This window comes from Mustelus asterias, unplaced genomic scaffold (genome assembly GCF_964213995.1).
Source record: "Mustelus asterias unplaced genomic scaffold, sMusAst1.hap1.1 HAP1_SCAFFOLD_194, whole genome shotgun sequence".
Lineage (NCBI taxonomy): Eukaryota > Metazoa > Chordata > Chondrichthyes > Carcharhiniformes > Triakidae > Mustelus > Mustelus asterias.
Window position 1 is genome coordinate 338573 of NW_027590187.1, and position 12618 is coordinate 351190.

The following is a 12618-nucleotide window of genomic DNA, read 5'->3' on the forward strand; positions in this document are numbered from 1 at the left end:
CAGATTCAGTTCCTAATGTATACATCTTTGGAAACTAAAGGAACATTTCACATGGCCAATCCACCTAAGCTGCACATCTTTGAATCGTGGGAGTCACCCAGAGCACCCAGAGGAAACCCACGGGGGAGAATGTGCAAAATTTGCACAGTCAGCAAAGGCCAGGAGCAAACCCGGGTCTCTGGGGCTGTGAGGCGGGAGAGTGGGATTAGGTAGCATGCAATTTCAATAAGGCAGTGTAGACTTGATGGACCAAATGGGCTGTTACGGCATTGTAAAGATTCTGTGGTTTGGAATCTAAAACATGATCCTATTGAATGGAGCAGCAGGCTTGAGGGGCCAAGTGGTCCACTTCTGATCCGATTTATTGTGCTGCTGTGTCCAGAAAGCTGCTAATTGATTTCTCATCATTAAATCAGAATTTACTCCAGATACCGTTAATGCATCAACCCTGTGCTCAGTGACAAACACTGACTCGTGGTTAAGCAATGTCTCAATTTTAATATTCTTATCCGTGTTTCCAAAACCCTCCATGTCCTCAGTTCTTCCTCCCTTTCATCAACTCCAGCATAACAATCCTCTGAGATATCTGAGCTCCACTGATTCTGCCCTCATAGTAAGAAGTCTCACAACATCAGGTTAAAGTCCAACATGTTTATTTGGTCGCAAAAGCCACGAGCTTTCGGAGCGCTGCTCCTTCATCACGTTACCTGACTTACCTGATGAGGGAACAGCGCTCTGAAAGCTAGTGGCTTTTGCGACCAAATAAAACTGTTGGACTTTAACCTGGTGTTGTTAGACTTCTTACTTGGTTCACTCCACCAGTGATATTCGTACTTTCAGCTCTCTGGGTTTCAGCTCTGGAATACCCTGTCTAAAAGCCCCTGGCTTCCAGCTTGCTTTCCTCTCGTTCATTTCTGTCGCCTTTTCCCTTCATTTCTTTCCTCCTTCCTTTCCCGCGGGTTCCAGCTTTTGCATCCTCTGACTTTCCGCAGTCCTTTTGCCGCTTTAACTGCCATCAACGAATTATAATTGTACAACTATAATTGTGTGAGCGGTTCCACTTTAAGGATTCTTTCCGCCTCCAGCTCTTTGATTTCTCATTGGTTTCAGCTCCGGATCGAATTGAATGACGCAATGACGCTGGGCTGGGAGTGACGCTCACGAGTTTGTTTGTTTGGTTTGACCTAAAAATAGGGCAAATATCAACGATAACCCACTACCATCGGACCGGCAGTCGCGCACGAGCGGCACAGTCCGATTGGACACTGCGTTACGATTGGCTAGAGAAGATGTCAATCACATTGTGGGGCTGTTGTTGTTAGCAACGCGGTCTGCGATTGGTTACAATTGGGAGCATCATTTTCAATGGTCTCGAACTTCTGACTATGGAACCCATTGATTGGATAACGCAGCTGTCACTCAGTGGGCGCAGAGCGGCCATTGGATAATCGCGATGCGTCAATTTCCGATTGGTTTTCCCAGCTGTCGGTCGCAGGCCGTTGGTGGGGATTTACCCTGGACCCATCAGACACCGCGCGGAGCGGCAGCAATTGTCCCGGCAGTGGCTTCAGTCCCCGGGTCCGGATCCATCCACAGCGGGGCACCGGATGGGTGAAGGGTTTTGGTAGCGGGAATCTCATCCTGCCCGGCTGTAAATGGGGTGGCACAGTGGTTAGCACTGCTGCCTCACAGCGTGGGGAGCGTGGGTTTCCTCCGGGTGCTCCGGTTTCCTCCCACAGTCCAGAGATGTGCGGGTTAGGTTCATTGGCCATGCTAAACTGCTCCTTCGTTTCATGGGGACCAGCTCGGGTCAGTGCTGGGGGTAGAACCTGGGTGGGATTGTAGTTGGTGCAGACTCGATGGGCAGAATGGCCTCCTCCTGCACTGTCGGATTCTATAAATCCGCAGCTTAGTGTTTCCAATGGCAGCTTCCTGTGTAAACATGTCACGCTGCAGTTCCCCCGTCTCAGCAATAGCGGCACTGCCCTAAAAAGAGGGCAATAGCGGCACTGCAAACTCCCTGGAGTCAGACCAATCAGCACAGAAATTGGGATCTTCCCGTGCTTTGTGTGTTGGGCTCAGTGTTACAGCAGGTTAGAGCAGCTCACTTTGCAGAGGCCACGGTTAGATACTGGGATCTTCCTGTGCTCTGTTTTGGGATGGGGCTTGGTTACTTTGAGTGAATCTCCCTTATTGTTTGGTTCTAATTACAGCCTCTCTCTCTCTTACAGTCAGTCTGGGTGTTCCTGACTGAGCAGAATGGCCTGATCTCACCACACATATTGAGAGGGAGGAGCTGCCGCTCGAGATGAAGATGATTGAGAACTCCAGCTTTCTCTCCACTCGTTTACTGAGTGGGCCTTCATCCATCATTAGTTTTCCCAGGATGTCAGGTACATTAACATCTTCACCTGCTGTGCACACTGACCTGACAGTGGGAAGGTATTGGAGCATAATGGGGCAGTCAACCATGTCAAAGGTGTGGGTAGGTTGAGGGAGATGAGGAGGGATTGTTCAGCTGGGTAAGACTGCACTCGGCTGGTTCCATTCTTATCTTTCTGGTCATATGCAGAGTATCACCTGCAATGGTTTCTCTTCCCATCCTGTTCTGTTACCACCGAAATCACCTAAGGATATATCCTTGGCTCCTTCCTATTTTTCATCTACACCTTACCCCTCAGTGATATTATCTGAAAGCACAGTGTTAGTTTTCACATGTCTGCTGATAACACCCAGCTGTACCTCACCATCACCTCTCGCACCAATCCCCTGTTATTAAGTTATTACACTCCTTCTCCGACCTCGAGTACTGGCTAAGCAGAGAATTCCCCCAATTAAATATTTGGAAGACCAATGTTTCCACTACAAATTCTGTTCTCAGTCACTGAGTCCATCTCCCACTGTCAATGTCCGAGTTTGAAACAAACCCTCATAATCTTGGCACCTCATCAGACTCGGAAATAAGATTCCAACCACATATCTGTTCCTTCACCAAGATCACCTATTTCCAGCTGTGTAACATCACACAGTGTTTGTAATACCTCAACTCACCCATCCCTGAAACCCTCATCCATGCTTTTGTTACCTTTAGACGTGACAATTCAAACACACTCTGGCCCAGCAGAATTCCTTGCTTAGAGGACATTAGTAAACCAGATAGGGTTCAATGACAAGCGACAATTAGATTTTTGATTGCAGATTCATAGTGAATTCAAATTTCATCATCTGCCATAATATCCACATAATACTACATCTGCCATGTAGATGCCCACACACTCAGCCTGTCCAAATCACGCTGGAGGATCTCTGCATGCCCCTCAAAGCTCACCCTCCCACACAATTGTATCATCTACATATTTGGAGATATTACATTTATCCCGTGTCCAAATCATTCAGATATAATATGAACAGTTGGGGTCCTCGCGCAGATCCCTGCGGTACCCCACTAATCACTGCCTTCCACTTGGAAAAATACCCATTTATGCCATCTCTTTGCTTCCTGTCTGTTCATCAGCTTTCTATACATTACAAGGCACTACCTGCAATCCCATGTACTTTAATTTTATATAGTAGAGAGGTGGCACAGGGGTGAGCACTGCTGTCTCACAGCGCCAGGGACGCGGCTTCGACTCCTGGCTTGGGTCACTGTCACTGTGAAGTCTGCACGTACATCTATGTACGTCTGCATCTATGTGGGTTTCCTCTGGGTGCTCCAGTTTCCTCCCACAATCTGAAAGATGTGCTAGTTAGGTATATTGGTCATGCTAAATTCTCCCTGAACAGGTAGCAGAGTCTGGCGAGTGGGGGATTTTCACAATAACTTCATTGCAGTGTTAATGTAAACCTGCTTCTGACACTAAAAAACAAATTAACCTTTAAAACTTAAAAACGTCATGTGAGACCTTGTCCAAAGCCTTCTGAAAGTCTAAATAAACCGCATCCACAGGTTCTTCCTGGTCAACTCTCCTAGTTACATCCTCAAAGAATTCCAGTCGTATTGTCAAGCGTGATTTCCCTCCCTTAAATCCATGCTGATTATAACCCTGCTTTCCAAATGCTTGATGATGGACTCCAGCAACTGCCCTCTGACCGGCGTTCAGCTCACTGTTCATTGGTTCCCTCTTTCTTTTCTGCCTCTGTTATTGAAGTCCAACAGGTTTATTTGGTAGCAAATACCATTTGCTTTCGGAGCGCTGCTCCTTCGTCAGATGGAGTGGAAATCTGCTCTCAAACAGGGCAAACTGTGGCCTGTTTGAGAGCAGATTTCCACTGCATCTGACGAAGGAGCAGCGCTCTGAAAGCTAATGGCATTTGCTACCAAATAAACCTGTTGGACTTTAACCTGGTGTTGTTAAAGCTGTTACTGTGTTTACCCCAGTCCAACACCGGCATCTCCACATCATCTGTTCTTGAATACAGGGTTTAGATTAGTTACCTCTCTATCCTCTGAAGGTGCTGACTCTGGCTGGGTTCAGTTCCACACTCACTGGTTCCTCCCTCTCTCCTGAAGATGCTGACTCTGGCTGCGTTCAGTTCTGCACTCACTGGTTTCTCTCTCTCTCTCTCTCTCTTGAAGATGCTAACTTTGGCTGGGTTCAGTCCTACACTCACTGGTTCCTCTCTCTCTCTCTCTCTCTCTCTCTCTCCTGAAGGTGCTGACTCTGGCTGGTTTCAGTTCTACACTCACTGGTTTCTCTCTCTCCACTGAAGGTGCTAACTCTGTCTGGATTCAGTTCTAACTCACTGGTTTCTCTCTCTCCACTGAAGGTGCTGACTCTGGCTGGATTCAGTTCTACACTCACTGGTTTCTCTCTCTCCACTGAAGGTGCTAACTCTGGCTGGCTTCAGTTCTACACTCACTGGTTTCTCTCTCTCCAACGAAGGTGCTGACTCTGGCTGGATTCAGTTCGACACTCACTGGTTCCTCTCTCTATCTCTCTCTCTACTGAAGGTGCTGATTCTGGCAGGGTTCAGTTCTACACTCACTGGTTTCTCTCTCTCTATTGAAGGTGCTGACTCTGGCTGCGTTCAGTTCTAACTCACTGGTTTCTCTCTCTCTATTGAAGGTGCTGACTCGAGCTGGGTTCAGTTCTAACTCACTGGTTCCTCTCTCCCTCTCTACTGAAGGTGCTGACTCTGGCTGGGTTCAGTTCTAACTCACTGGTTCCTCTCTCTCTCTCTCTCTGTTGAAGGTGCTGACTCTGGCTGGGTTCAGTTCTAACTCATTGGTTCCTCTCTCTCTCTCTCTCTACTGAAGGTGCTGACTCTGGCTGGATTCTGTTCGGAAGCTGGAAATCTGAAATGAAAGCAGAAAAGCAAGCTCAGCAAATTGTGCAGCATCTGTTTAGAGAGAGAAACAGAGTTAGTGTTTCAGGTCTGTGACCTTTCATCAGAACTTGAAAACATAGAAACTGGGAAGAGGAGTCGGCCATTCAGCCCTTCGAGTCTATTCCATCATTCAATGTGATCATGGCTGATCCTCTATCTCAATTCCATGTTCTCATTTTTCCCAATACCCCTTGATGCCAGTAAAATCTAAAAAAAACCTCTCTCTCCTTCTTGAATATATGCAGTGACTTGGTCTCCACAGCTTCTGAGCTAGAGAATTCCACAGATTCACCACCCTATGGGTGAAGAAATCTCTCCTCCTCTTCTTCCTAAATGGTGAACCCCGTATCCTAAGACTGTGTCCTCTTGTTCTACATTCCCCAACCAAGGAAAACATCCTTCCTGCAGCTAATCTGTCCAGCCCTGTTAGAATTTTATGTTTTAATCAGATCTCCTCTCACCCTGTCCTTTCTGTTTTTCACACCAAAATGTAGAACTTCACGTTTAGCCGCGTTGTACTGCATCTGCCATGTGTTTGGTCACTCACTCAAGTTGTCCAAATCACCTTGAAGCCTCCATGCATTCTCCTTCAACTCACAATTCCACCAGTTTTGCGTTGTCAGCAAATGTGGAAATGTTACGTTTGGTTCCCTCATCAGGTCGTACATGTTTGAATACGCGCTGAAAAATGATAGATGCTGATGGCCAGTACATACACGAGGGGCTGAATGGCCTCTATCTGTGCTGTAAAATTCTATGACTATGACCTCTTAAAGAAGTCATTCATTGGCTGTCCTTTGGGAACTCCTGACATAATGATTTGTTTGATAGAAATGAAGATCTCTTGTCTTTTTTCTGGTGTCTTACACTTTGCTCCTTGCTTCCTGACTGGAATCTCCAAACTGGGGAAATTGTGGATGTGGTGACATCACCCTGTTGGGGATGAAGCTATTGTCACAGGGTCCTGTGTTGTCAATATACCAACCCGTTACCATAGTTACCCAGTTTCACTGGATGTTGACAGAATATTTACCATTGATTTGGTGTTCTACCTGCCAGCTGTTCATACGGAATACAGATGTTGTGAATGAGCATTGTCCACCTCCACTTACAGCAATGATAGTGACAACCTGCATCGTTTCCGGATAGGGCTGGAGTCATAGTCATACAGTCACAGAGATTTACAGCTGGAAACAGGCCGTTCAGCCCAACTCATCAATGCCGCCCAGGCAAAATTGTAACCACCTCTGCTGCTATCTCTGACAGCTCGTTCCAGACTCCACCCTCTGTGTTTCTCCCCTCTCACTTTAAACCTATGCTCTCCACTTTTAGACTCTCCTATCTTTGGGAAAAGATATTGACTATCTTGCTGATCGATGGCCCTCATTATTTTATAGACCTCTCTAACATCACCCCACGCCTCCTACACTCCAGGGAAAAAGTCCCAGTCTATTCAGCCTCTCCTTATAACTCAAACAATCAAGTCCCGGTAGCATCCTAGTAAATCATTTCTGCACTCTTTCAAATTTAATAATGGTCTTTCTATAATAGGGTGACCAGAACTGCACACGGTATTCCTAGTGTGGCCTTCCCAATGTCTTGTGCAACTTCAACATGATGTGCGAAATCCTATGTGGGGATAAATGGGCCAATACATTGCATTGCCATTGCTACAGTTGTTAATGAAGTGAAAAAGCCGGTGTTTAATGAAATGCCCCAGGTGGAAAACTGCTCGAATGTGGCAACACTGCAAAATCCTCAATTATTGTTGTTTCTGCTCAACCAGCCCCAGAAGCTTGGAAGATGGAAGTCCCCGATTGGTCTGAAGTTGGAGGTGAAGAGGAGCCAAGTTTCAACAACTTGCTGACAAACATCAAAAGGCAGCTGCTTTGGAGCAAGGCGATCCTCGAACAGGCCACTCAGAGTAGCCAAGACCCTGGAACATCATCGCTGCTGGAGAACAGAGAAGATGTGAGGCAAGGCAGGATGCTCGAGTGGTCAAAGATGGGACTGAATCATTGGTGGAGACTCCTACTCCAGTTCTGACTCCTTCTGGCATTGATGGACGGTTTGAAGTGGAGGAAATTAGTCAGGATGGAAGTGGTGATGAGATTCACAGTTATTCCCTCAGGCTGAGAGACCATTTTTAAGGCAATATGTGCAGCAACTCCACTCTGGGGTGGGTGTCAGATCAGCTCACCAGACGGAAGGAGGACTGGAGCACAGATGAGGCCATTCAGCCCCAATACTTTCTTAAACGCTCTGCTGTGTAGTTCAAAAACTGAAAGTCCAGGATTCAAGCCATGTTACGCAGGCGACTGGGAAAAGCATCATTGGATTAATCAGATCAGTGGCCCATACTGGAAAGACTCAAAGCCCAGCAGAGAGATGTCAACATGAATTTTCACTTTTAATGTCTCTTCTTTACTCTGAACAATTTGTTGTGTTTGTATAATTATCTTAAATATTACACATTAAAACAAATACTCGGAATATTTAGCATTGCCAGAGAAGTGTAACCAGGAACAGTGCCCTGTTCATTCAGTTTGGGGAACACTTCCTGAAAGAGGAAGATTGGGACATGACAGCTTCTCCCTGTCAGCTCCTTCCACTTCCCTCCACAATCCTGAACACCTCTATCAAATCTCCTCTCAACCTTCTCTTCAACAAAGACCCAAATTCTCCAATCTCCCGATGCAACTGAACTTCTTCATCCCTGGACCTCGCCCAGAGATTCATTGCAACCTTTTTTATGCCTTCCCCTCTTTTCTAAACAGTGCTGTCCTGCAGATAATGCAATACTCCAACTGAGGCCAAACCAGGGTTTTATACAGCCTTCCCATAACTTGCTTGGTCTTGTAAACTGTGCCCCTATGTATAAAGCTCACAATCCCAAATACTTTAAGAACCACACTCTCAACCTGTCACCTAAACAGCAAGTATTAGTGTCACAGGTCCCTTGTTCCTGCATGCCTTTACAATTGTATCATTTTTTTCATATTGTCTCTCCCTTTACTTCCCACTGAAATAAATCATTTCACACTTCTCTGCTTTAAATTGGTCTTGTCTCACTAATCCACAAGCTGTCGAAGTAACTTTGAGCTTCAACACTACCCCCTCACAGTTCACAATGCTGTCACGTATTGTGTAATTACCACAGTTTGAATATGTGCTCTGTGCAGCATTGCCGATGTCTCTAATATGTATCAGGAAGAGCAGGATTCCGAACACCAACCCGCCGGGAATCCCACTTTAACCGACCTCCATTCCAAATAAAAACATTTCCCACTGCTGTGTTTCCTGTCACTCTGTCAGATTCCTATCCATGTTGCTGCTGTGCCTTTTATTTTATCAGCTCCAAATGTTACCACAAGTTTGCTGTGTGCCCCTTTATTTATAAAATGCTTTTTGGCAGTCCATGTTCACATTTACCACATTCCCCTCATCAACCTTTTCTGTTACCCTCATTAAAATCTTAAGCAAGTAAAATATGATTCCCCTTTAATCATTATGTACGTGTTTTCCTTAATGTACATCAGCACAAGTGAGTGTTAATTTAATCTCCAGTGTTTGGAGAATATTTCACGTTGCTGAGGTTAAACTGATTGGACTTTAGTTGGCTTATCCTCACAGCCTTTTCTGAAGAAGTGTATTTACCATTTGCAATTCTCCAGTCCTCTGGCACCACTCATATAACTAGCTGGGATAGAAAACTTTTAACCATTGCCTCTGCAATTTCCACCCTTTTTTTCCCCTCAGTATCCATGCTTGTGTCTTGTCCAGTCACAAGAACACAGGAAATAAGGGCAGACATTTACTATGTGGCTCATCAATAATGTTAAACCATTCAAAACAATTATGGTTTATATGTCTTTATTGCCATGCAGTGCAAAGCACATAGGCACAGTATTAAAACAAGAACAGCAACATCATCAGACAATACATAGATAGAAATCACACTATATTTCTGACAAGTTTTCTAAAAAGTCACTACATTTTCAGCATTCCTAACAAATTCATTTAAAATATCAGCAGTTCTATTGGGGAGAAAACAAACTGTGACTATTATGATGTGAATCAAATTTCTGTAGTTGATACTGACGATCATCAAAAATATGGTAACTCCGAATAAAGAACTTTTCAAGCTTGGGTAATAAGGTCATGTATCAATTTATAAATTTGAACTAAACCATAAATCAACCTCTTGAAAGGTTGCAATCCAATAATTCTTAATCCCTCACTAAGTATTCCCCTCATGCCTTCCATTTTCCTGGTGACACAGCTTTGCACTCTTTATATCAGCTGTATATCTTTTTGAAAGTGTGGGTTCCAAACTATGGATGCAGACTCCAGGTGTGGGCATACCAGCTGCTTATGGAGTTTCAGATCTTGGGATTGAACTCCACTTTACTCCTCACTCCCTTGATTCCCTGAGAAACCAAAATTTGTCTATCTCAGCCTTAATTGTCATAGACTGTCATAACCTGCAGTGTAGATGGAGGCCATTTGGTCCATTGAATCTGCACTGACTCTCTGACAGAGCATCCCACCCAGAACCTATCCCGGTAACCCCACATATTCTGCTAATCCCCCTAACCAATATATTTGGGACACTAACAGGCAATTTAGCATGGTCAATCCATCTAAACTTTGGAGAATGGGATGAATTGCAAACATGGGGAGGATGTGCAAACATCATACAGGCAATCACCCAAGGTGGAATTGAACCCGGTTCCCTGGTGCTTTGAGGCAGCAATGCTAACCACTGTGCCACCACTAGTGTATTCAACAATGGAGCATGTCAAAGGATCACAACCCAATGAGTGCAGAAATGTATTCTCATGTCAGTCCGAAATGATCTGATCCTTACACTGAGCCAGCTTCCGCAATCTCCCAATGTCCACAAAATCAAACCCCTTCAGAATCTTGTATGTTTTAATGTTTTGCCTCTCATGCTTGTGAATCACAGAGAATACAGACCCAGTTTACGAAGGGTCACATCATATGAAACCCTTTCACCCTCGTGGACCAATTTACTGACCCTTCATTAGTGATTGAAGCATAATGAGAAAACCCTTTCCCACAGCGAGTAGTTCAGCTCTGGGATGCATTGTCTGACAATGTGGTGATGCAGCTTCAAGTGAGGCATTCAGAAAGGAATTGGATTGTTAAAGTTACAACAGCAGAGTGGCACTGGTTAGCGCTGCTGCTTCACAGCGCCAGAGACCCATGCTCAATTCCTCCATGGCTGACTGTCTGTGTGGAGTTTGCACATTCTCCCTGTATCTGCATGGGTTTCCCCAGGTGCTCCAGTTTCCTCCCATAGACTAAAGATGTGCAGAATAAATGGATTAGACATGATATATTGCCCCTTAGTGACCCAAGATGTGTAGAGTAAGAGGGTTAGCCATGGGCGAAAGATGTTCTGCCAGAGAGTCAGTGCAGATGCAATGGGCAAATGGCCTCCTTTTACACCGTGGATTATGCGGGATCCAATGGATACTCAGTGCTTCCATTTGTGAAGCCAAGGATCCCATCCACTTTGCAAGCGACTGTCCTAAACTATCTCACTTTCAAATATCTTCCTGAACCTACTCCCTCTGAGCCTGCACACAGTTTTGAACTGGACCATTCAGTTTATTTTGCCTCTCCCCATCTCTTCTGTCAAAAGGCAGCACTGTTCCTGAGTGTGGGATTAATAATGTGTCTCTTCCACAGTATCAGTGAGAACTGATACTGTAGCTTCTGTTTCTCCAAGAGAATCTTTCTGACTAAAGCTGGAATTTACAAGGATTTCTGTCACTGAGACATTGTCTGGCCGTCTGTTTCTCACCACCCTAACTCACTCTGTCTCTGTCTCTCCCTCCACCCACTCTCATCCACTCTATATGAAGGCGGGATATTGTTGTTTAGTGACTGAGTGCACACAATCTGTACCTTCATCTGATCAAATAGAATTCAGCTTGTGAACAATATCATCATTTCAACCAGTTCTGGGTTAAATCAGGCACAACTCTGATTGGCTGCAGCCCCCTGAATCTGGGGAGCAGACACTGTGAGCATTGCTGGCCTCAGAGGCTTTTACGGTTACTGAGCTGGGAAACTCCAACTAATCCCTGAGAATCCACAGCACAGAGCGAGAGGAGAGGAAAGCCTGTCCTGGGAGCTATCAATCTGAGACAGTTTGACCCTGTCAATGTGCAGATGTGAACCTGCTCCTTCCATTCCCAAACTGTTATAATGAGGAATACAGAACGCCCAGTAATGACCAGCTTGTTGCAATGTGTTTGAATGAACACGATGTGATATCATCGAAGCAGCATTTTGAAATATTCATTCAATGTATTCTGATGAAATGTATTTTTATGCTCTGTGTGCATTCTTATGCCATTGCATAAGAATCTTCCTCTGACATGAGACCGTATTTTGTCTTTGTGCCTTGATGCTGCTTTTAAAAGAAAATGTTCATGTTATGAATTTTCTCATCGAACCACAGGAAGAATTATAGAAAAATAACAGCACAGAAGGAAGCCATTGAACCTATCCTGCCATGCCAGTCCAAGGACACAGCAAGAAATCTCACAACACCAGATGAAAGTCCAACAGGTTTATTTGGTAACAAAGCTTGCTGCTCCTTCATCAGGTGAGTGGGAGTTCTATTCACAACAAAGACACAAATTCAATTTACAAAATAATAAGGACACCCAGGTGTCCTTTCCAAGCCCATCTTCCTGCACCCAGCCCGGAGCCATGCAGCTGAATGCACGATGGAGATCCAAATACTAAATCTTTGCGAACCTTCTTGGAGCCAGTGGCTGCCCTGAAGCAGTAGAATTAATATTGCAAATCACACCCGCTGCGAGCAGGGTTCGAACTTGCGCGGGGAAACCCCATTGGATTTCAAGTCCAACGCCTTAACCACTCGGCCACCGCAGCTGCTTATTTGCTGTTGTGATGTAATCGCCTTAGCAACATTCACAGACCTTTATCAGGCACCGGAATGATGCAGAGCACAGCGTGAGTTGAAATCTGTTCGTCTCCTTTTATTTTGTATCTTTGTCTCTGATCCAGAACTCATTCACTAGTTCAGACTTGTTATTCTTTTTCAATAACCTTTCATTAAAATCAAATTGAACCCGAATTCTGCATCCGAAAAATAAAGTCCACTTCATTTCAGTCAAATGGTGCGTGTAAACCGCAAGAGGGCGCCGATAATGTCCAATATACATTACCAATGCGATGGCCGGGAATCGAACCCGGGTCAAGGCAGCTATGCTCACCACTCTCCCA

The 12618-nt window shown here is 45.1% G+C and overlaps 2 long non-coding RNA genes and 1 other non-coding gene across 3 annotated transcripts in view; 1 reads left to right on the forward strand and 2 right to left on the reverse strand.

Annotated features, from left to right (window-relative positions):
- The window catches only part of LOC144485434 (uncharacterized), a 664084-nt gene that overhangs the window by 336552 nt on the left and 314914 nt on the right, over window positions 1-12618 (reverse strand). The gene's annotated exons all lie outside the window — the stretch shown is intronic.
- On the forward strand, window positions 1522-8127 carry LOC144485413 (uncharacterized). The gene is made up of 3 exons (XR_013496165.1): window positions 1522-1624; window positions 2232-2393; window positions 7115-8127. It is a non-coding gene; the product is annotated as an uncharacterized LOC144485413 (long non-coding RNA).
- trnas-uga (transfer RNA serine (anticodon UGA)) lies at window positions 12183-12264 on the reverse strand. The gene has a single exon. It is a non-coding gene; the product is annotated as a tRNA-Ser (tRNA).